Source organism: Melanostigma gelatinosum, assembly GCF_949748355.1.
Source record: "Melanostigma gelatinosum genome assembly, chromosome: 7".
In the NCBI taxonomy this organism is placed as follows: domain Eukaryota; kingdom Metazoa; phylum Chordata; class Actinopteri; order Perciformes; family Zoarcidae; genus Melanostigma; species Melanostigma gelatinosum.
The window spans coordinates 13,381,066-13,402,831 of record NC_136640.1 but is presented as its reverse complement, the minus strand read 5'-3'; the positions used below and the strand labels follow the sequence as shown (position 1 = coordinate 13,402,831).

Sequence of the window (21,766 nt, the reverse complement as noted above, 5' to 3'; positions counted from 1 at the left end):
GAGTTAAAAGGAGCCACACCTTTCCCCAGTAATCCTCTTTCAGTCGAGACAAACCCCTCTTTATAATATCCTCTGAATAGGCTGTGTTCACCTGTGCTCACCTCTTGCCTCTCACTGTGTAGATGTGTGTGTGTGTGTGTGTGTGTGTGTGTGTGTGTGTGTGTGTGTGTGTGTGTGTGTGTGTGTGTGTGTGTGTGTGTGTGTGTGTGTGTGTGTGTGTGAATTGCATGTGCATGCATGGATTTTTTGGGACATTTTCTTTTGCTGATTTTCATTTTAATCAAGCAATAAGAAATCTCAACAAAATACACAAATGTATTAAAATAAAAAAGTATATTTAAAAAATATGCAACACACCTTTAAATGAAATAATTATTGCCAGTTTGCTGCACATTTCATCACAAGACCACACTTAGAGTGAGATATCCAACTATTCACAATTCCCAGAGTGACTCTAACCTGCAGAATCTGATCCCTAATCCGGAGAGTCGAGGTGGGCGGGCCTCCTTCCTTTTACTTTAGGAGGCTCAGTGTTCTGCCAGTCAGAGACACAAAAGCAGTGGGATTTCATTCATATTGTGTAAGATGAGTTTTCTTCAGCAACTACTCCCACTGGTGCTGAGTGGATAGGGATTAAATGGGATCTCAAACCTTTTTTAGTTTTGGAAGTGGCTGTCCACTCACAGATGGAGGGCAATGTGAAGATAAAGGGTTTAATTTGTGTGCCAAGCGCATCAGAGCCTCTCATACATACATACGTGTCAGAATCACCTTTTATTGGTCAAGTATGTGCACACAAAAACAGAGAAAGTACCAGAGAGCCAACCTCTGTAGCGCCGTATTCTGTATGTGCTCTTTTACTAAATATTCAGTGTTCGAGATGTACTTCTGGTGCTATTTGCTCTGTTTCACTTCCCCGGCTTGCTGGCCTCCTTCTTTCTTTCTCTTTTCTCACAGTCTCTCAGTTTGTACAGTACTTTGTGCGGCTCTGTGTGTTTCAGCTCGGTCTCAATGGGCAGACTGTACCGTTCTCTGTTTGCTCTCGCTAGTCAAAGTCCCGCAGGCAAACAGTGTCTGGTCTCTCTGGGGTCTGGGACGGTGCTGCAGCCGAGCTACACCTCTACAGTTTCACCGTAGACTCGTGTTACCACAGTGTCTGGGTAGTGATGTTGGGTGACATATAGGGGGGGGGGGGGGGGGGGGGGGGTAGGTGTTTATGTGTGTGTGTGCATGTTGGCCAGGGATCCAGTGTGGACTCAAAATGCATTTTTTGTTTTGTAAGAGCAAACCGTGCACGCAGAGCAATAACAAAAAGTCCCACAGCTCTACACACGCGGTGTGGATCGGCCTTCACAAGGAGAGACTAGATCACACATTACAGTAGGTGTGAGAGGAAGAGCAGCAGACCCTCGTAAAAACAGAGACGCATCCCTTTCTGGGCAAGGAAGACCTCCAAGTCATTCAAATGCAGGCTTGTGTCCGGATGAAGGTGCGTGTACGCATTTTTTTATTTAATCGAACTCCCTCTACCTCTGCAACTCCAAATATTCTGTGGCACTTGAAATTGCTCCCCTCAGCTGGTGGTGGCAGACGGATTGAAGGAGAGAGGAGAGAGGAGGAGGGGAGGACGGAGCGATTAGGAGACTCGGGGAGTGCTTTAACCCACTTAGCACACCATCTCAGGGTCTCCTGCCTAAACAGTGAGCTTAGAGCTTTTAATCCTCTTCCCAGAGCGAGCTGATAGTTTGTTGCTTGTGGCCGCTCTCTTTCAGAATCAGAACCGTTTATTGGTTCTGATTGGCCGCTCTCTTGTCTTACCGCCTAGAAATATTATCTGTGTGAGGTTGTTTTTTTATCCTCCCTTCACAATTTACAATTATTTGTACCACCACGACATTTATATTCGTCTTATAAGTGAATCCACATGAGTGTGGATCCGTCCATCTTGAAGTGTGTGTGTGTGTGTGTGTGTAACTTGTCAGGCAGTTCTCTGCTCATAAACACACCAGTGAAGGAGCCCTGCTGTGGTTTTAAGTGAGCCTCCTTGTTGGCCATTCTAGCGCTCATAGCCAGCCCCCCCAGACTGGCTTGTGCTGGACTGGCCTCTGGACTACAGTCCGGTTTGAGTCCACCTCCTCCCAGCTTCCATCCAGCATCACATGCCTGTTTTCCCCACACTGTGCGGGGGCTCCCTCTCCTAATAAAACGGGCTCATAACGCCGCCTTCCTTGCATTCTTTATGTGCAGGCTTCTCTCTCCCTTTTTCCCATGCATGGACGGGTTGCACAGAGAAATGCAGACCGCCACATTAATGAAGCCATATTGTGCACAAAGCATTTTTAGTGTGGCTGAATGTTCTTGAGTTTTAAGATGGGCTTACTGTCCCATGTTGTGCTTTCACAACGTAGCGGATATCCACACAACATTTGAAGAAGTTTCCCTCTTTTGTGCAAGTGGAAGAGCGGGGATGGAGGAGGAACAAGGCTGATTCAGTGGTGGGGGGGGGGGTGCGTTGTTGGAGCAGCAGCAGCAGCCCTGTCACTGTAGGTTTACGTCTGGACTCCCCCCCCTCCTTCTAGCAGAGTGGAGTCATGGCAGAATCGGGGTCAGCCACGCTTCCTCATTTGCTACTCTGTCCTTATTTTATCCCTCTTTCCCCCAAAACAAACACTCTCTGCTCTCTGCGTCCCTTCTCATATCCGTCTTTTTTGACGCCTTCCTTCAAATCATTTCGGTCTCACCTCTCATACCTCTCTTAATGTCCCTCATCTCCTGCACTCACTCTGGGTACTTTCATCCCGGTGCCTGCTAAGGGGAAGAGGAGAGGGTGAGATTTATAATGAACAAAAGCTGATTCTAGCGCTGAAAGGGAGTGCTGTCTGAAGGGTCTGTGTGAAGGGGAGCACAGGCTGGGCTGCTGAACAAATTGGGCTTTTTATGCAGAGTGTCAAATAGTTGCTTCAGAAGAAGGGGGGGGCACACTGATGAGACACAATGAGTGATGTGATCTAAAAGGGGTTGTGTTTGTGTTTTTGTATGCATGTTTTGGCCAAGTCCAAGTTGCTTAGCCATGGCAGAACTCCTCTTTAAAAGCGGCCTACAGTACGACGGTGTGTTGTCCAACGCTGCATGAAAGACCTGATGAGCTTGGGCAGCCATGAAGACTGATTATTACCATCTCATAAAAGATCTTTGTCCCCTCAAGACTACATTATCTCTGCTGAAGTGACCAATAGTGCTCTGTGCTGTAGAAGAGCTACACCATACTAGAACTGTTTCCAAAGGCCGGTGTTCATGAGTTTCATTTAAAGCATTTCTCCCATAAATGCGGTGGAATTTTGGACTACTTTATAGGAAATTGGTGTTTATATTGTGTGCTAGGTTACATGTTAAATCAAGGTTTGAAAGGAGTGCAAATTATGTCCAAAACTAACCCTCTGCATCGTTAAGAAGCACGCCTGCTCTGAGTCTGTAAGTCCGGGTCTGACCTGGCCTGGAACGGCACAGACCAGTGTAGTGGAGACAAACTCTTAACCAGCTGCTCCTTCTATGTGCATACATATAGTTCTGATACCTGTGGAAAGGTATGGGTGATCTTACTGCTACCTGAAAAAGAAAATGATCCCACTCTTCTTGTTTCTGGGTATTTAATATGAAGCTCCAACCAGCAGCTTAGCACAGCACAAAGAAGAAAGAAGTGACTAGCCTGGCTCTGTCCAAAGGTAACAAAATGAATCTACCGGTATCTCTAAAGCTCACTCATTAACATGTTATATATATTTATGTGCTTTCCGTACGAAGTCGTAAGTGTAAACCATGTGGTTTGTCGTGGTTCATGTGTCGTAGGTTAGCAGGCAGACTCAGGAAGTCACGGGATAGTCCTGCACATAAACCTTTTTAATACCACAAAGTCTAACTTTTCACTTTCATGTGAAACCAAGCCGGCTGCTGCGTCCACTTCATATTGAATGGCATATAAACGAGAGGGGTGTTGATCTTCCCATCAAACTCGCGGGTATTTCCCTACATACCAAACTATTCAACGTTCCCACATTGAAAGAAACATAAAAAACCCATAATACCACAACCACAGAAGGTCGGTAGGCAGCACATCATCAGGTTTACTTGTCTCCAAAGAACAAAAGCATGACAGCATGTACCTCTGCAGGATACAGTTACACAGACTGCGAGTTCGCCAGCGGCACCAGTCTGAGGCGGTCGGCAAAGCGTACATCTGCCAAGTCACTGGTCTAGGGCTGGGCGATAAATCGATTTAATCGATTAATTCGAATGTGTGCTTTAAGGCGATGTGTTTTATTGAAAATCGAGAAAATCGCCCCCACCCCTCCCCCCCGTTGGGTTCCCGTAGTAGAGTGCGCGCGCATTGTTTACAAACTAAAACAATGGCGGCCAGCAGCTTCACTGCTGGCCGCCGCCGCCGCCACCTCACAACAACAACCCAGCATTTTGGAGACATTCACCAACTGTGCTCCGCATGAGAAGAAGAGTGCCCGGTGGAAAGCCATCACGGATGCAGTCGCGATGTATATCGCAAAAGATATGGTGCCCATATACACCGTGGAAAAGCCGGGGTTTATTCACCGTCTCAAAGCTTTGGACCCCAGGTACGTGCTACCAAGCCGTAAACATTTTTCTGACGTTGCCTTGCCTCGGCTGTACAATAGTACACGCCAAAGGATCTCTGCGGAGCTGGAGGGGATGTCATTCTACTCCGCAACAACTGACCTGTGGTCCAGCAGGTTGACCCAGACACCGATCCACTTGACTGGTGGAAGCGTCACCAACTTAACTTTCCAAGGCTAAGTACTTTAGCAAAGAAATACCTCTCTGTGCCAGCTACAAGTGCCCCCTCTGAGAGGCTTTTCAGTGTGTGGGGGGGGCATTGTTACATGCCACCGTGCATGCCTGAAGCCAGAGGTAGTAGACAGGCTTGTCTTCCTGGCAAAAAATATTTAGAAAAAACATGCACTACTGTTTAATACTGTTGGTTATGTTGTGAATGCACTTGATTTTGTTTACATGCACTTATTTACTGTGCAAAATATGTTATGTTGATGTTAGATCAGATGTTGCACTTTTGAAAATGTGAATGTTAAAGGGTCATATACATTTTATTTCATGCTGTGTTTGTATCAGTGTATTCAGTTAGAAAAGCTTACTGTAAAAAGTTACATTTGCACAGTTGTTTACAATGGAAGGCTACTATTTAATGCCATTTAATGTTATGTTTAATTTAATTTTATATTTAAATGATTCAGGCAAACAAAAGAGTGACCAAATACTTTTTGTATACTACAGGCACCTTTCTACAATGTTCAGGTTTTGTTTGCACTTTATTTTTATCAACCTACTTGGGAAAATCATCACAAAATAAAAGAAAAAAATGTTTTCAACAGCTTCTGTCATCTGCAAAAAATTTTGGGGGAAAAAAATCGATTTAAATCGTGAATCGGATTTTTTGTAAAAAAATCGGAGATTTTTTTTTTAGGCCATATCGCCCAGCCCTACACTGGTCCCGGATTCTAATCCTGTACGAGTCAATTTAGAGACAAGCCGGTAGCAGCTTATCAGAAATTACACGCCTGTTCCAACTCATCACTGTTTGAATCACTGCTTTAACCTTCCTCATTTGTGATGCCAACAAGCCTTTTTTTTCAAAGAAATGTGGAACTGACAGTCTTTCCAGGAACAACAGAAAAAGTTCCCTTTTTGTTATATTGAGGAACAAACGAGTGTTGTGGTTAAGGACAAGGTGATGCGGTGGAGCACAGAGGCAGGGCCCAAGCCTGCCCTCCGTCAATATTTGCCTGAGTGAATGCCTCGCCACGGGCAGGAGAACAAACTGAAACAGTCCGAGTTTCTCTCAGAGTTCACAGCTCCAGTGTTCACCCTCCTACAGCTGCCTGCCACTGAGTGTGTGTGTGTGACACCTGTTCCCCATGTTCTCCAGGTCTGTGTTTATAAAAAGCATCGGAGCAAAACCACAGCACTAAGTGGTTAGTGGGTGGCTGCAGCAGCAGAAGCTTCGTTAGATGCTCAAATGTACAGTGTGTGTGTGTGTGTGGGGGTGTATGTGTGTGTGTGTGTATTGCTTTCGCCTAACGTTTGCATTGTGAGCTGCTTTCCGTGACACGCCGTCAGCAAACAGCTTGGACACAGGCCACCCAGTGAGAACTGGACGCTCTGCTGTTTCTCTCTCTCTCTCTCTCTCTCTCTCTCTCTCTTCCTCTCTCTGCTCTGTCCATCTTGCAGGGAAAGAGAGAAAATGAACAGTAGTGCACAGGTGGCAAGAGCAGCCAGGATGACACAAAAGAAATGTGAGAAAAGACATAAGAGGACGAGGAAAAATTGGTGGAAAAAAAACCCGAGGAGATACTAATGAGAGGAAAGGTGTGGATGTGTGGTAAAAGTGTGTATGTGTGTGATTCTGCAACACATGTGGCACGTAAAGAGACCCGGCTTGTCTCATTAAGCAGACCTCCCAGTGACTTAACATTTCCCTCCCCAACCAAGTAGAGCTACAGTGAACAGGAAGCTGTAGGCCTGTAGGAACACGGGTCGGGGTTTTGTTCCTCGTATTTATTTATTCTTACTTGCAAATATGCCGTTTCAAAGACATCAATGTTTTTTTCATCAGCACCCTGAAAAAGATCAGCTGACAAAGCAAAGCTCTCCTCCAGTTTCTGTGTGCAGTGACTCACGGCGTAGTGAAACTCCATTGCCTGGATTGCTCAAAGTCATCCTCGTTGTTCCTCGTGCGTCGCTGTGATGAAGTCGTTCTTCCTGTTTTGCCAGGAGTTCTAGCAACCAGCGGCTTTGTTTGGGGGGGGGGGGGGGGGGGGGGGGTTGTGGGTTTGTGCTGTTTGAACGTGTTTCGATAAAACTGAGACACACAGATTCATGCACAGAACAAATGGCTTGATTGCTTTCTTTACAGCAGGGAGAACGCCTTTTGTGAAGTGTGTTGAGGTCTGTGTTGAGGATCAGTTACTCTCTCATACCGATGGCAGAAGTAAACCGCACGGACGTATCTTTTATAGATATTCAGTCCGGCTTCACTGAAGAGTGAAATGGAAAAGGGAGTCAATCGCACTCCTCGTGGTCTCCTCGTGGTATCGCCACAGCTGCAGTGGCCTTGATGTGTATGTAGTTATATTTTATAGCAGCTCTACAGATCCTCTGCAACACCCTAATGCAGGAACATGTCTGGTTTAATGCTGCGAACACAACGACCAAACTTGGCATGAAGTTGTTGGCTATGAGAGCTCCCAAAGCAGCTGAAATGAAATGTGTCTGACTGTAAATATTCAGGCTGTTAGCATGTAGTCATAGCTTATACTGGGATCTCGTCGTCTTCTAAAGACATCTAACTGCTGGCATGCAGCCCAAATAATCAGGAAGTCATTTTGTTAACGGTGAATCAAGTGAAATTTAGCATTTCATTTTAAATCCGTTGTGTTGAGATTCAGTAGTTGTAAGGCACTCTGCTTACACTTTGTACCGGAGCGTGTTTGAGAAGAATATAAAGCCGTTAACGGTATGATCCAGGCCAATATATTTGACTTCCTTCATCTAGAAAGCTCAGGCAGTTCACGTCAGGTTTTAGTAAAACTGTTTCCTCTCTTATTTGATGGAGGAGACATTACACTAAATAATCTCTAAATTCTGCATCAGTTAAACGCTGTTACTTGCTGTGAGATTCTTTTGACTTTACAGTATTACGCCCACAATATGCCAAACCGTTCCCACACTGGCCTAAACAACGACTATTGTACAAACCCAGTTACAGTAAATGTACGGAGGAAATCCCAAAGGAGTCTTTAACAGACATCAGAGGAGCTGGACACTATTATCTCTATCTCTCACCGCTATCTCTCAGCCCTGCCATTCGCTCTCTCGCTCTCTCGCTCTCTCTCGCTCTCTCTCAGCCAGCTGGGCTTATCTAGGCCATGCAGCTACACGAATGCTGGCTGGAGGCAACTGCACTCGTCGGTTCAAAGCTCAAAAGGCATTACTCCGTCATAAATGACGCTGTTCCGACTATCTTGATTTTCAAGTGTAGTGACATTTGTTCCCAAGAGCGAACTGTGATCCCTGAGTTTGTCCGTTTGAGTCCTTCACTCTGGAGAGACGGTAACTGAAGGAGAAATGATCTGCAGCAGTCAGGTTTCTCTCCTCTGGGAGCTCGCTCAGTCTTCACATAATAAGGCCCGAATAACTGCCTCTTCTGTCAAAGGCCGCATTCAGGGAGAGAAATCAAACCGCGAGAGGCCTGGTGAAAAAAGAGAGGGAGAGAGAGAGAGAGACTGCTTGGGTTTGTGTCAGAGACCCTCTTTGTTTGACTGCAAACAAAGTTAAATCTTCTTTTTTATGTATTTTATGGGTACGTTTATGCTTTTAGATAGCGGAAACGTGACGAGGAGAGACAAAGAAATGGTGAATGACAATACAATTTTTTAATTTAATTAAATCAAAATAAAAGGCCCTGACTGGACTTGACCTAATGGCATTTTGGTTTCTTAACCCCTAAACCACTGGAGCGCCCCTAGTTTTAATACACCAGATAACTTCAGAGATCAATACAGAGGGTTGAGTTTTCACTGTTTGTATTTGTTTTTTATCTTCTCTCTCTTCAGTAGTTCTTGAATGTTGCCAGATCCCGTTCTGAGCCTAAAATACCCTTTTTTGGCTTCTTTTCTGGGCTTGTGCTGATTAAATAATCTGTTTTTACCGAGGTGCATGGAGGAATGCGCTTTAGGAATGTTTTGATTGAGGCTTACCCCACACTTCACCCTCCCTGATCCGGTCACTGGAAGCAGTGAGATGGACTCCTAATTTAAGTCTGATCAGGGGCCTGTTGAAAAAGAGACTACATCTGTTTAGGTCAGTCGTCCCGAGCTGTTAACCCTGACCCCTGACCTCCCTTTGAAGGAGGGAGTTTCCTCAAGATAATCATTATTTAAAGCATTTCCTATTGCACAGCTGTAACAGGGCTCTCAGTGGATACTGTAGCTCCTCTGTGCCAGATATAGTGTTTCTATAAAAGTAGCGCTTCCGGAGGAAAGCCCTGACTCCCTCCCAGCTGTTTGACACATCGTCTCTTCTCCCCGCTGGGGGCCTTCTATTCCTGAAGCCTCATCATCATTTATCCTCATTAGTCTGTCACTGCTCTGATTCCATTACAGGAAGAACCTTGAAAATCACCAGCAGTACAGGCTCACACGCACTTACATGTCGACACACTTCTGCCCCCGCTTCCTCTACGAAGTACCTGGGAATACACCCGCATGGAGACCTTCTGTATCCTGTTTCGAGTTTTATAAACATTTCGTCTCCAGAATGCTCACTCATATTTATCAAAATAAGCTGAGCTTCATAAATGAATCAGTGTTTGATTTGTCTTCACACAATGCGGCTGTAAAATAACTTTGACTGTGTTAAAATACAGCCTACGGTTTCAGAAATTCTCATTTTTGAATCTGATCAGAGAAGAAGAAAACAAGACTACAAACAAATCGGCTAGCGGTGCTTAAAGGAATAGTTCTTTGCTTTCCAGCTGAGAGTTAGATGAGACAAGTAATGCCTCGCTCACATTTTGGTCGGCAGCAAATGGTATTAAGGTTCAGAACCAAACTCTAAATATGCGTAGTGGAGTCAAAACCTCACGTCAGAGAAAAGATTGACAAAATAATGTACAAAACACAACAGCTGCAAACATGTCCGCCAGTCCACTGTGTCAGTTGGCTTAAAAACCTCTGCTCGGGTCAATCGGTGTGTTTCTGGGGTTTGTGTGAGATTCTGGTAATAAACCAATGATTACCAACTCCTTCACCACAATCAGATGGTGTGTTGTAGCTGAACTCTCCGTGGAATCAAATCACAGTGCACAGCTTTGACATGAACTGAGAAGATCTGTCTCCGCTGCCCAGGTCCGTTACGCAGCGGAGTCTTTAGAAACAGGACCGCCAACCGCTAATCTGTCGCTGCCGCAGCACACAGTTATCTGACTGCACCTGTTCGGCCACGCCGAGTACGAACGCCAGCTAATCACTGCTGTGCTACACCGATTGAACATGACAGATGTATTTACTGTAGTTGAGTGCACTCACGAGCTGCCTACAGACCTGTCAGCTTCTTGACAAATGAGCAAACATGAATTTAACATTATTCTCAATTATAAAAATGTGTCACTGATACCGTGCACCGGCTGGCTAGCTTGCCCAGCTGTCTCTTGACGAAGCGCAATCATTGTTTTTATATATTTCTGTCTGTAATGATTCAGTAAGCAGTGATGTCATTCTGAGACATTAACATGGTTCAATACACCTATGATAATATAGTAACTGAATCATTTCAAATTAAAATTCTGGTGATCATCCTGATGATATAAGGTGTGAAATAGGTCGTTAGCATGTATTAGCTTTGCTCGGCGAGCATTAAACTGAAGCTCTAAGTACAAGCATTCAATATACTTGTATTACTGAGTATAAGTAGTATATTTTTACATCAGTGATGTGACTGCTTCAGTATTATTAACATTATTGGTGTAGTGCCGGTATAGGATGAACATATTTGGCTAAGAACAACTCAAAGTTTCTTGGCAGGAATACCAAACCCGTGTCAGTAGTTGGATGGTTTTCTTTTTTTTGCTGTTTATTGTTTTGAACCACAATAGTAAGACAACTGGAAACTGGATTTCAGCTCAGTTTAGCAGCACAGTAATTAAGCCATCTAAGCAAAGTGATAAGATAAAGCAATTACTGAGATACAAAATGATTCAAACAGAAGTAAAAACACACAAAAGGAAATCCCAGACCCTTTATGTCACAGAAGATGAGTACTAGTGAATAATTTAATGTTACACCCAAGCTGTACCATAGTGTCTGTAGTAAACAAGCAGCCATGTGCCTGCCTGCCTGTCTGTCTGTCTGTCTGTCTGTCTGTCTGTGCGTGAGAGCGAGTGTTTGGCCCTCGGGTTAATCAGCGTGGAGCAGCAGTAGCCCGCTGTTCTCCCATGAGACGTCTCTGTGGGAGCTACAACAGCTGTGACGGTGTAAGTCACCCCGAGGACCTGTCGTTACAGCTGCACACACACACACACACACACACACACACACACACACACACACACACACACACACAGTATCACCTCACACCAATGGGGAGATAGGCCGAGCCCAAGAGCAGCTTCCTTATTGTCTCTTTTCCGTTTGTTTTGGGATTGTGAGCAGTCAGTGAAGTGTAATTATTATTTTATTGAGTATTTTATTATTTCTGTCCTGTGTGTATTGCTATTTGCTTTTAACTGTAAAGATGGGTGTTAACCTAAACACAATATCAGCTGTTTCAGCATTTAAGAGCCAGGTATCGCATCATATCGTGTCTCCTTTGCCGCCGTGTCGTTCTTGTCAGGAATGTGCCCTCTGGCCTGAGTTTGGATCAAAGAATCAGTGATGTGTTCGTTTCACCACAGAGAGTTTGACTGCTCTTGTGTCTGACCTGCGCGTCACTGCACAGGAATGCGTCGGGCAGTTTCTTAGACAGTCCGATAAATCCGGCCCGGCCTCCCGCAGCCGCTACAGGTAGCTAGCCGACAAAATATAGATGGTAATCGACCGGCACCTGACGCCATCTGATACGCTTGAGGAGCCAGGAGAATGTCTGTGTGGTGACGAATCCGCCCCGTCCAGAGTAGATTATGTCCCAGACATGCAGGCCTGGACTCACTAGGAAGTCATTCTCACTCACAGGAGCAATCTTAAGACAAACAGGGGTGTTTTGTACTTGTTTAACCCGTAGACTTCCAGTTATAAAGTAACTAAAGTTTACCCTTTAAACTCCCGCGTGCTAATCCTCCTTAGTCACTTACTCTGTCACCGGGTTCAAGCTCCTTACAGCCGACTCTGGAGCTTTGCATGTGTCTGGTTAACTCACCATAGATAGCGTCTAAAGGCAGCCCGCTATAGGAAATGCAAGGAATTTGCTAGACTGGATTATGCCACGGAAACAAAAACAAGTAACAGATGCTGGAAGTCTGCTGATGAGTGCACTTTTACAGCCCTGAGCTTTTTTTTTCACCTCTTTGAAGAGTTAAGAGCTCATTCTGACACGCTTTGATGCTCGTGGTTGCGGGAGAACGAGAGGGGAAACGGACCGAGCGATGAACCCGCAGAGGGACGGGGAACAGATCAGCGGACAGTCGGGTGCACGGTGCAGACACAGAGGCACAATTAGAAAGTCAAGAAGCACAAGTCCAGCGTTTAGAGCAGGTGTAGTGTGAGAGCTCTGCTGCAGTCTGCTGCAGCGACACGCATCACACTGCAAAGTGACCAGCTGATGCCGGCTGTGTGGATTACTGCGTCGTATCTTCGGGTTGCGTGTCCTGATTGCCGGCGGCCCGCCGCCTACATCGCCGGTGCACCTTCTCGTTCCTATAGCAACCGGCACCGGCATAGCGATCAAGCGGCTACGGCGGCGTTTCCAAGTGGTTTCTGGTGGAAGGAGCTCTGTGTGGCGCATATGACTTCATCACTGTATTTTCCTCTCATGATGCCCAGATTTGAAGCACACAAGCCAGTGGACATCACTCAGTCCACATTTAGAAATGTCAGTTGTGATTAGTTTATAGGTTTTTGTTCTGTTGAGCTCTGAATATTGTTAACATGGTGCAATGAACAGTTTCTTAACAAGTAATAATCAATAAACAAAGGCCCACATACTTAGTTTAGTATTTCTTCCCAAATGCATTCTAAGTAGATACATACAGCCTCTGTTGATGGGTGGGAGTTACACGAGAACAACAACGTACTGCCTGATAACTGCACGCTCACTTTGTAAGTTCATACTGGAACGTTAGAATAGGCGGATCATCGATCTCTTATTTTAGAATACATCTTCACTCATATTGATCAGCTGCTGATTGATCAGGAGAACTCTCAGCTGGATGTATTTATAGCGTACACATGGATACTTTACGAGCACACTGTGTGGTTTCATCCTGATTTCATCCTAATGGAGACCTCCACAGCGGGAAGCGTTTCAGCCTCGTGTCAGGAAGCAAAGCAAGCAAACACCAATCTCTCGCTCTCCTTTCTGTCTCTCTCTCTCTCAATTTGAATACGATGCGATGGCTGTGATCATGGGGGAAGACGGAGGGGCGTGGAGGAGATGTGAAAGGATGAAAGTGTGTCCCCGCCTCCCAGTGTTGGAGTGTGAATGGGGCTGCCCACCCCTCTCTGCAGGGGGTTCCCTCCCTCTCCTGCAGCATGTGTTCTCATTACACACGCTAGACTACAGCATAACATGCAAAGATCATGCATTGTGTTATCGCTTAATGAAAAAATGGACATCGCAATCTTTCAATGGCTTGTTTTGTCTGACCAACAGACCAAAAACAATACAGTTAACAGTAATATTAAACTGAGAAAATGTCACATTTAAGAAAATGGATCATTGATGCCTGACAACAATAATTAATTGATTTTAAAAATAGTAGCTTTTCTGTCCAGCAACTAATTTAAATTAGTTTTATTGATCGGATTTATTTCTGACATCTATTATCTCGAAATACACAAGCTGGCAATGCTAATAACGTATTTTTAAATTAATTTTGCTCAACAGTAAAAATCATTTATCTGTGCCGTATACAGAGGCACAGATAATCTCCACCTGTAACTCCACCTGTGATCGTCCACGGTGCACTCCGCCTCTCGCCTCATGTCAGCTGGGATCGATTCCAGCCGCTTGCCGGTTTGTAAAGGATAAGCAGTAACAGATGAAGGATGTACGGATATCGTAACATGCGTTAATCTTATACCCAGAGCTGAAGACAACAGATGAACAGTCTGTGAGGCTCAGTAGGCTGAACTCTGGAGGAGTACTGACACAGCAAATATTCAGGCATCGCTGTTGTGACAGTAACCACAACATCAACGCAATGATGGTGAAGGAAAAGTCTCCTCTGGAACCTCCCTAACATACGAGTTTATTACTTACTGTACTGAAAACATGCGGTCATGTACACAGACACTCACAAGGAATAAGCCAACTGTGCTTCGACTGTGTGGCAGTTATTCTGTCTGGAAGGATTCAGAGGCTCCACGACTAAATATGCGGCAGACTTGCAAGACTTTACCAGAGTCACACAGATGGACGCGTGTGGACGTGTGGTCTGAAGTCAACTCTCTGCACTTCACTGCTTCACGTCACGGTTCAGTGAAGTTTAGATGTGCGGCGTTTGAGGCTACAGATGTCATTTGTCTTCATCGTGGTGTTCGTGGTTCCTCTGTCGAGCGTGTTCTGCCGTGTGTTTTATTGGCTCATTGGACCCGGTGGACTTTACAAGCTGTTCAGATCCATCACCTTTCACATGTGCTGGTCGAAAGAAGCGCTCTCGATTTAGTGTTCAGGGACAGGTACTTCAGGAATGGCAGCAATGCCGCAGAAACCAACTTTGTGATCCTCACAGTGTGTCACAGAGGTGATGAATCAACCCTGGGGCAGTTTGAGGTGTGTGTGTGTGTGTGTGTGTGTGTGTGTGTGTGTGTGTGTGTGTGTGTGTGTGTGTGTGTGTGTGTGACCAGCTATATAACGTTCGTCTGTGTCCCTTCACTCCTGCTGTTGTTTGGCAAAATAGTTTGGGGCAGACTACTGAGTCAGGTTCTGTGGAAACCTATTATTGCCAAAAAACATGTCCAAACACCCATGCTTATTGTTTTCTATGAAAGCACACACACTGGCTGCATCTTGATGAGTCAACGCTACAGAAAAGTTGCTTCCATACTTCTACCGCTGTCTGAATGCCAACTCCATTATGTTCTATGAGCATGCGTTGATGTGACTTAGTGATGTAGCCAGAGTGTTGCACCTTAGTTTCTCAAATTTACTTTAAATGGATATTTGTTGTCAAACTTAAGGTGGAAAACAAGTAGGACAGCTTGCAATGAAAGCAGGAGTGTGCTTTCAAATAATATGCCGAGTACACTGGAACTATGAGATGACGTTTTGGCAACAATGAGTCTTCTTGACAACATTGTATTTACAGCTTCGGGGGTAACTGGACATATGACATCTTCTGTATACAAAACATCTAAATCTATTCTCAATCACATTATTCGTAATACCCGTCAGGCTGTCACATGATGCCAGTTTACATTCAACTTTAAAATTAATAACTGGATGTAGGTGATTCAATTTTTATGAGTTTGCCCCAAATGTATATTTGTTGATCAGTGTTTGTACAATTTGACTTTTTGAAGGGTGTGTGTGTGTGTGTGTTAATGACTGCACACATTCGCTTACCTTCCACACAGAAGCTGCAGTATTTCACTGAGGCTGGGGTCCGTTGTGCAAAGTCTTCCATGGTTGGGAAGTTTTCATTTCCAGTTTAATTTCCCTTTCAGGGCAGCGGGGTGAAGCCAGAGCCTTGAGTCCATGCTGACGCCGCTGACTTTAAGGGCTGACGCTTTGCTATAGGAGAATAGACACTCTCACTATCATTGACCCCCCCTCAGCTCAGGACAGTGCTATTATGCTTGCCGTGGCAGGGTAAGTGGACTCTGATTGATCAGTATTGATTGGAACTGTATTTGTCAGACAGTAATGGGCCTCCCCCTCAGGACATTATGTCTGCTTATTCCCACCCCCCCCCTCTTCACCCCTCTCTTTATGTCCTACTTCTATTTAAAGAGCCCCCCCCCTCTCTGTTCATAGGCCCCTCGACCTCTAATCGAAGTGCACAGCCTCCTTCACTTATCCTCCTCTCCTTCCTGTATATTTCCATCCATGCTCAAGAAAGAGCTGGAAGATGGAGACAGGTTGTAAGGAAGTGACGCAGAGGTCGATGGAGACCAAATCTGAGCACGTGTTTTGTTTGCTACAGTGTACAGATGATCTGGTTCTATTACTTAGTATTTGAACTAATACTAAAACATCAGTTATTTAGTGTGTGTGTGTGTGTGCACGCGCCTGCAAACGTGTTTACAGATACTGCACAGAGAAACCACCTGAGGCATCTTTGTTCAGCCTCCGCCGAAACAATAGACACATGTCTGTGTGGATGTCCTGATGAGCGTGGAACTGATAACAGCTGCTCTGCAGAAGCAAACATGCACACGCCCAGTTATTGCTACTACACACATGATGTGAAAAACAAAGCACTACATTACAGTATGGAAGGGTGCAGATTAACGTGTAAGAAACGCATTGGTTCAATACGTTTTGTTCACCTGTTATGCATGAGCGAAAATCTCATGTTGTTTCTATAACTTTACCAAGTTCTCAATTTCTCTCATTTTTCCTGCAGAGTAAAATACTGAGCCTTCCCTTTCTGCATCGTGACGTCAAACCTCACCTGCTTTACCTGCACACGGCACAGCTGAAGGGAGAACAAGGTAACATTAGCACGTGTGTGTGTGTGTGTGTGTGTGTGTGTGTGTGTGTGTGTGTGTGTGTGTGTGTGTGTGTGTGTGTGTGTGTGTGTGTGTGTGTGTGTGTGTGTGTGTGTGTGTGTGTGTGTGTGTGTGTAGGCAGTATGAACCTATTCTGTCCTTGTCTTGATACTTATAGATGTGTCTGTATTGTGCTTTGATTTAACTCTGAACACAACTCGCTTTGCTTGCAGAATGTTTGGTGATATAACCAGAGAGACTTGATAAAAGGCTAATTGACTTGATGACCTGGACATTTCTCGTCAGTGTCGGGGTGAGCTCTCTGCGTTTCAGAGATAAAGCACTTCCTCTTCCTCATCTGCATTTGGTACTGATAATGAGAAGCAGGTCACCTGTTATAGTCTCTCCTCCATGAAGGTGAGCTGCAGTAATAACTACAAACACAACTCAACGTCCACTTATATGGGCGCTCCCACAATGCAATGTTCTGTGTGCTTCACTTATTCTCTCTTTGATTCAGGTTTAAAACTTTAGTGTCAACAACAGCTGGAATACTCAATACTGTTTTACTCTTAAGCCTGTGATGTCTGTGAAATATGAAAATATCTTACAGCGGTGTATGCTATTCTCTTACACAACACTATGGAGCAGAGGATTAAATACTAAAAGCAAAAACAGTTAATTGCTCCTTCAATCAGACCTCCAAGGTTCATGTCTTAACCCTGTTGAAGTGTCCCGCTGAATCCCCTCCGGCTGCCACCACGCTGACCTCTGACCTCCTGTCATGTGAAAAAGAAATTCTCTGTTGAGATGAAATGGATTATTTCTGTGAATTAATGGACATGCAGAGAGATTGAGGGTCTTCCTCCTCCTCCTCCTCCTCCTCCTGTGCTTTCTCAGTGTCGTGGAACTGCAGCCTGACAGACAGACAGGCAGATGGACGTGACACCAGCGACCTCAGCAGGATTGAGCAAAAACAATGTCGATGTAAATCCGTGGAGATGATGACAGCGGGGTCGGGAGAGACTTGAGGAAAAGACCGGGGAAGGAAACCGAGCGGGGCGACAGGGAAAGAGCTGCAGCTTAGTTGAGCTCCAGTCTGAGGGGGAAAGATGTCGCCGCCAGATAAACCAAACACGTACAAGCTCAATATAGACCAGGGTCCACCTCTGTTTCCTTCCAGCACAATGTTCTGATATCTCAATGTTGTGTTCCAGTGTTTCCTGTCCAGGGTTTGTTGTTGATGGAGGGCTTCAGTTTATGTCTTGACACTCAAGTTCGAGACTTCCAGGATCGCCTGCAGTGTTGCACGTAAAGAATGCTGCGCATGAGCATTTGGTGCCACTACTGTCGGTATTTTTGAAAGAATGAAAGAAGTTTTCCTGCCGCAGGGAAAGAAAACACTTCTCTTGTAGCTGGGTTCCAGTGTGACGTCGGGTCAGAGCGCTGTAGCTCCATTGGGTTTGTGTGCCAGCTCAACATAACATTTGTTTGTCAAATCTGTTACATAGCTTGGGAACAAAATAAATCTTTCATTTATCACATTTTAGTTGTTTGCAATCCTTCTTCCTGGGCTGTGAAAAGATCCCTTTGTGTTGCGACTGCGCTCTAAGTATAGAGGGATAGAGAGTATCTTGTTTTCTTAGCTAAGACCAAGTCCTTTGAATGCATCGGCAAAACAATGAAACTATTCCAGGTGTGTGGCGCGGCAAGGCTATGCCAGGAGGTTAAGTTGAAAGCAGGTCAAGTCCAGGTCAAGACTCAAGTTCAAAACTCAGCTCTGCATCTGATTCAAACTGTCTCACATAGCTGGAGATTATTTTCATGTTTCATCATCTCATCATCTCTTTTGTCACTTCAGCTGGCTCTAACTTGAGTAAGTCTTTACGTCCACATGAGTGGAGGTCATTCGGCCCCGATGGCGCCTCCTGGTGCGTCCGCTCCTCCAGAAGCCGAGGTGGCATCGATGCTGGATGTGATGTCCCCGCCAGCACTCTTGTATCACAGAGTCGTGCTCCGCTCTGCTCCTGTCTGCCATCTGCCCGTCATATGTACAGCCATCTGTTCTTCAAACCAGCCCACAATGCAGCTCGCTCTCTGGCGTCGTTGGCTTCATTTAAACAATTACAGTAACTGCTGCTGATGTTTGATGTCGGGGGAGTTTTTTTTCTCCAAGGATTTATAAAAAGCTGTTTTGAGCCGCCTTTTAGTTAATTGTAGATTTTCGGAAGCCTTTGGTCTTTGCCCGTACATCTCTTCTTTTGACTTTTGCTTGCCGCCACACATCCCTTCTTCAATCTGGCAGGTCTACCTCTCCTCATCGCTGATGCTTTTACATTTGCAACGAGCTCTCCGCGCTGATCTCTGGTCTGACCGTACCCGGTATGACATTCCAGCAAGCGGCGTCATCAGCTGGGCGCCTCCTCCACACAGAGTGCACTCATTCCTCTGGAAACTGTACTCCTCTGCTAACTCTGTCATTACCAGCATCTAACCAGTGTAATTACCAGCTTCGGTGTGTGTCGGTGGCGCACGGGCCAAGCCTGCACCACGCAGAGCAAGTAGGAGCGGGTGTGGAAGGAGACGAGGGAAGGGAGCATGAATGGGAGAGGCGAGGAGAGTCTAAACAGGGGGAGGTACATCCCCAAAAGCTGAAATAATTACGATGTGTGAGTAATTAAAAGGCATTAAATGGCTGCACGTTGTCTTGTGAAGTCTGGGCCAAACCTGCATGTGTCTGCTCCATTCTTACTGTATTCTTCTTTCTCTGGATTTATATATAATCCTTTTAGTTGATAATCATACTTGATAGTTCTGTTGATTACACCTAGCTCTTTACGCTCCCGTCCATCTCACCAGTAGAGCAGATATGTGGTTTGTTGGTCTCCAGTTTATTGGCTTCTTCCCCACTTCTGTGCAGGGCAGATGGTCGCCCTAGACGTTCTGGTATTCTTTCCATCGTACCAGAGGTGTAACTTTTTTTTAGATATTCCTCCCTGCAGTATTCGTAGACTTGTTTCATGAAGAGGTAGGAACGGGTAACTTTCTCTCTAATTGGTGGTGTGCTGGCAGAAGTCACTGGTAAAGATCAGACCACACCCTTTCTCATCAGGCACCTCACACACATAATGAAGCCATTCTGCAGCTCCTGCAGCTGGGGACGGATGCTAATCTGGGATTGGGACTCGGATCACAGGACAGCCCCCCCGGATGAGGAGAGTCTCTGTCAGAAAGCATGATCAGAACGGGAGCCTTTTGCCCGTGGTTCTCCGAAAACAAAGACATGATACATTTGCGTGGCTGATGACTATAGGGGGGATTTTGTTTGCTGTGAATTGAGGTTTGTGTGTGTGACTGAGTAATGCAGTCTCGAGGCCAAAAATGAATCCAGAGAGGACTCATAAAAGGCATTCATAAAACACACAAACCACTGTGAGCTCCCTGGACACAACGAGAAGTTTGACGTGATGTAAATTGGACTTCGTAACGAGATAGTCCACCCAGAAGTTGATATTTGTAGAGCTCACAGAAACTGAGGCAGCTGGAGAGAGATTTGTTGTTTTCACAACAAAGTAGTTTCTAATGTAGGCTTTCTACAGGCTAGTGCTTCGATGATCTAATGTGGTTAGATGAGAGTCCAACAGATTATACCGCTGTGTAGGTTTGTGTTTGTTCTGCTTGTGGTTGAATCATAGGATTTAACTCCTGGAAGCTTTGTCTGAAGAGTAATAATGTTCCCGCTCCTGTCTGATTAATCACGCAAAAGAGTTTCACAGTTGTGACATTTGAAGGGTCAGTGGTGTAAGATGTGTAACAGCTGGACATACAATGAAGAAACTGTGTGTTGGGAAATTTGTGGTTGAATTTTAGCTGACAGAGATGAATGAAAGAAGTCAAATTCATAAGACTTGAGTGGAACAAGAGCACCATTTAAAAGGTAGATATGCAGATTGGAAGTGCGTTTGCCCTCTGAGCAAATTCTGTGTAGATATTTGAAGGAGTTTGGTTGTTTGAGGAGAGACTTCTGTCGATAAAGAAGCTTAAGTCTAGGAATGGAAAGCTAATGAGAGAATGAGATTAGGCAGACGCTTCGAGATTGGAGAAGTAAATTCAGGAGAAAGGGGGGGGGGGCATTTTGACTCCAGCAGGAATGGAGATGGATTGAGCTCATTTACATGTTAGACATTTAGGTGAAGCTCTAAAACATATTAATAACCCATGTTTTCAAATCTCATGTTGAGTTGTGTAATCTGCGTCTTGAAAAGCAAACCAACTAAGTAGAATTGTTTCGACGGTGGATCGTTTGCACAATTCACTCCTTCTGGAGTTTCAGTCGGCATCATCAGTAATTTCATTTATTTATATCGTCAGGTTATTATACAACGCTTGCACGTACTAACACGTGATATGATAATAATTCATTCCAGACCATATTGTCCCTGCTGGTTTTCCATCATGCTTTCATGCTTTGGTCAGTATGATCATGAAACAGATATTAATTGGCATTCAATGTGGTATTAAAATGAATGAAATGAAATGAAATGAAAATGTAACAATACTCTACTGTTTGTTGTACAAGGCTCTTCTGTCTGTCTTTACTGCCAGCACATTGTCATCGCTCACTGTGTTGTTAATGTCGCTCATCCAGCGGAGTCATAATCAGGTCGTTATATTCTCCAATATGAATTCCCGGCCGGTCACTCTGAACAAAACAAATGACCCAAACTTTTGTCTGGACTGAAGACGACGGTAAAAGAGAAGAATGACTCAGTCTGCTGGGAACTGATACGAGTGCAACACTCGTATCAGTCCAGCTTTGTAGACCAACTAAACATTAAGACAGCATAAATATAAAACCTACATGCTCTGACACTGTTCCCGAATCCTGCTGTAACCATCCACTGAAGACATTAATGCCTGTAAAAATGATTAGATCAGATCTCCAGAGAGACATACTGTGAGATTCTTCTGAGTAAACAAGAGTCTCTACGAGGCCGGTAGGTTCTTCAGACTTGATGCACTGTGACTGTCCTATTAAAGGCCGCCCTTGTGGTTCACTGAGCAACGTACCGCTCTCCTCCTCGCTCTTTCTCGACTCCGTCCGATCACTCTATTTCTGGATTCACCCCAGCTCACCCCTCTAGCTGTTTGCTCACTCTGTGCCTTCGCCCTTTTCCATCTCTCCTTGAGTCCGTGTTCATCTCTTCCTCTCAAAGTTGCAGTTGTTTGCTGCTTAGAGTAGAAATAGAGAACATTAGCCACATATAAGCTACATCGTCATCACTGTGGGCCTTTTTCCCAAATGAGAGACAATACACACGAGTAGTGAGAATGCAACAGTGATGAGATGTTTAAAT

At 45.0% G+C, this 21,766-nt stretch overlaps 1 protein-coding gene across 1 annotated transcript in view; it reads left to right on the top strand.

Annotated features, from left to right (window-relative positions):
- sipa1l3 (signal-induced proliferation-associated 1 like 3) overlaps positions 1 to 21,766 on the top strand; it is a 59,943-nt gene that overhangs the window by 11,711 nt on the left and 26,466 nt on the right. Inside the window, exon 2 of the mRNA XM_079271837.1 lies at positions 16,325 to 16,412. The gene's annotated coding sequence lies outside the window, so the exon portion shown is untranslated. The remainder of the gene's footprint in view (positions 1 to 16,324; positions 16,413 to 21,766) is intronic.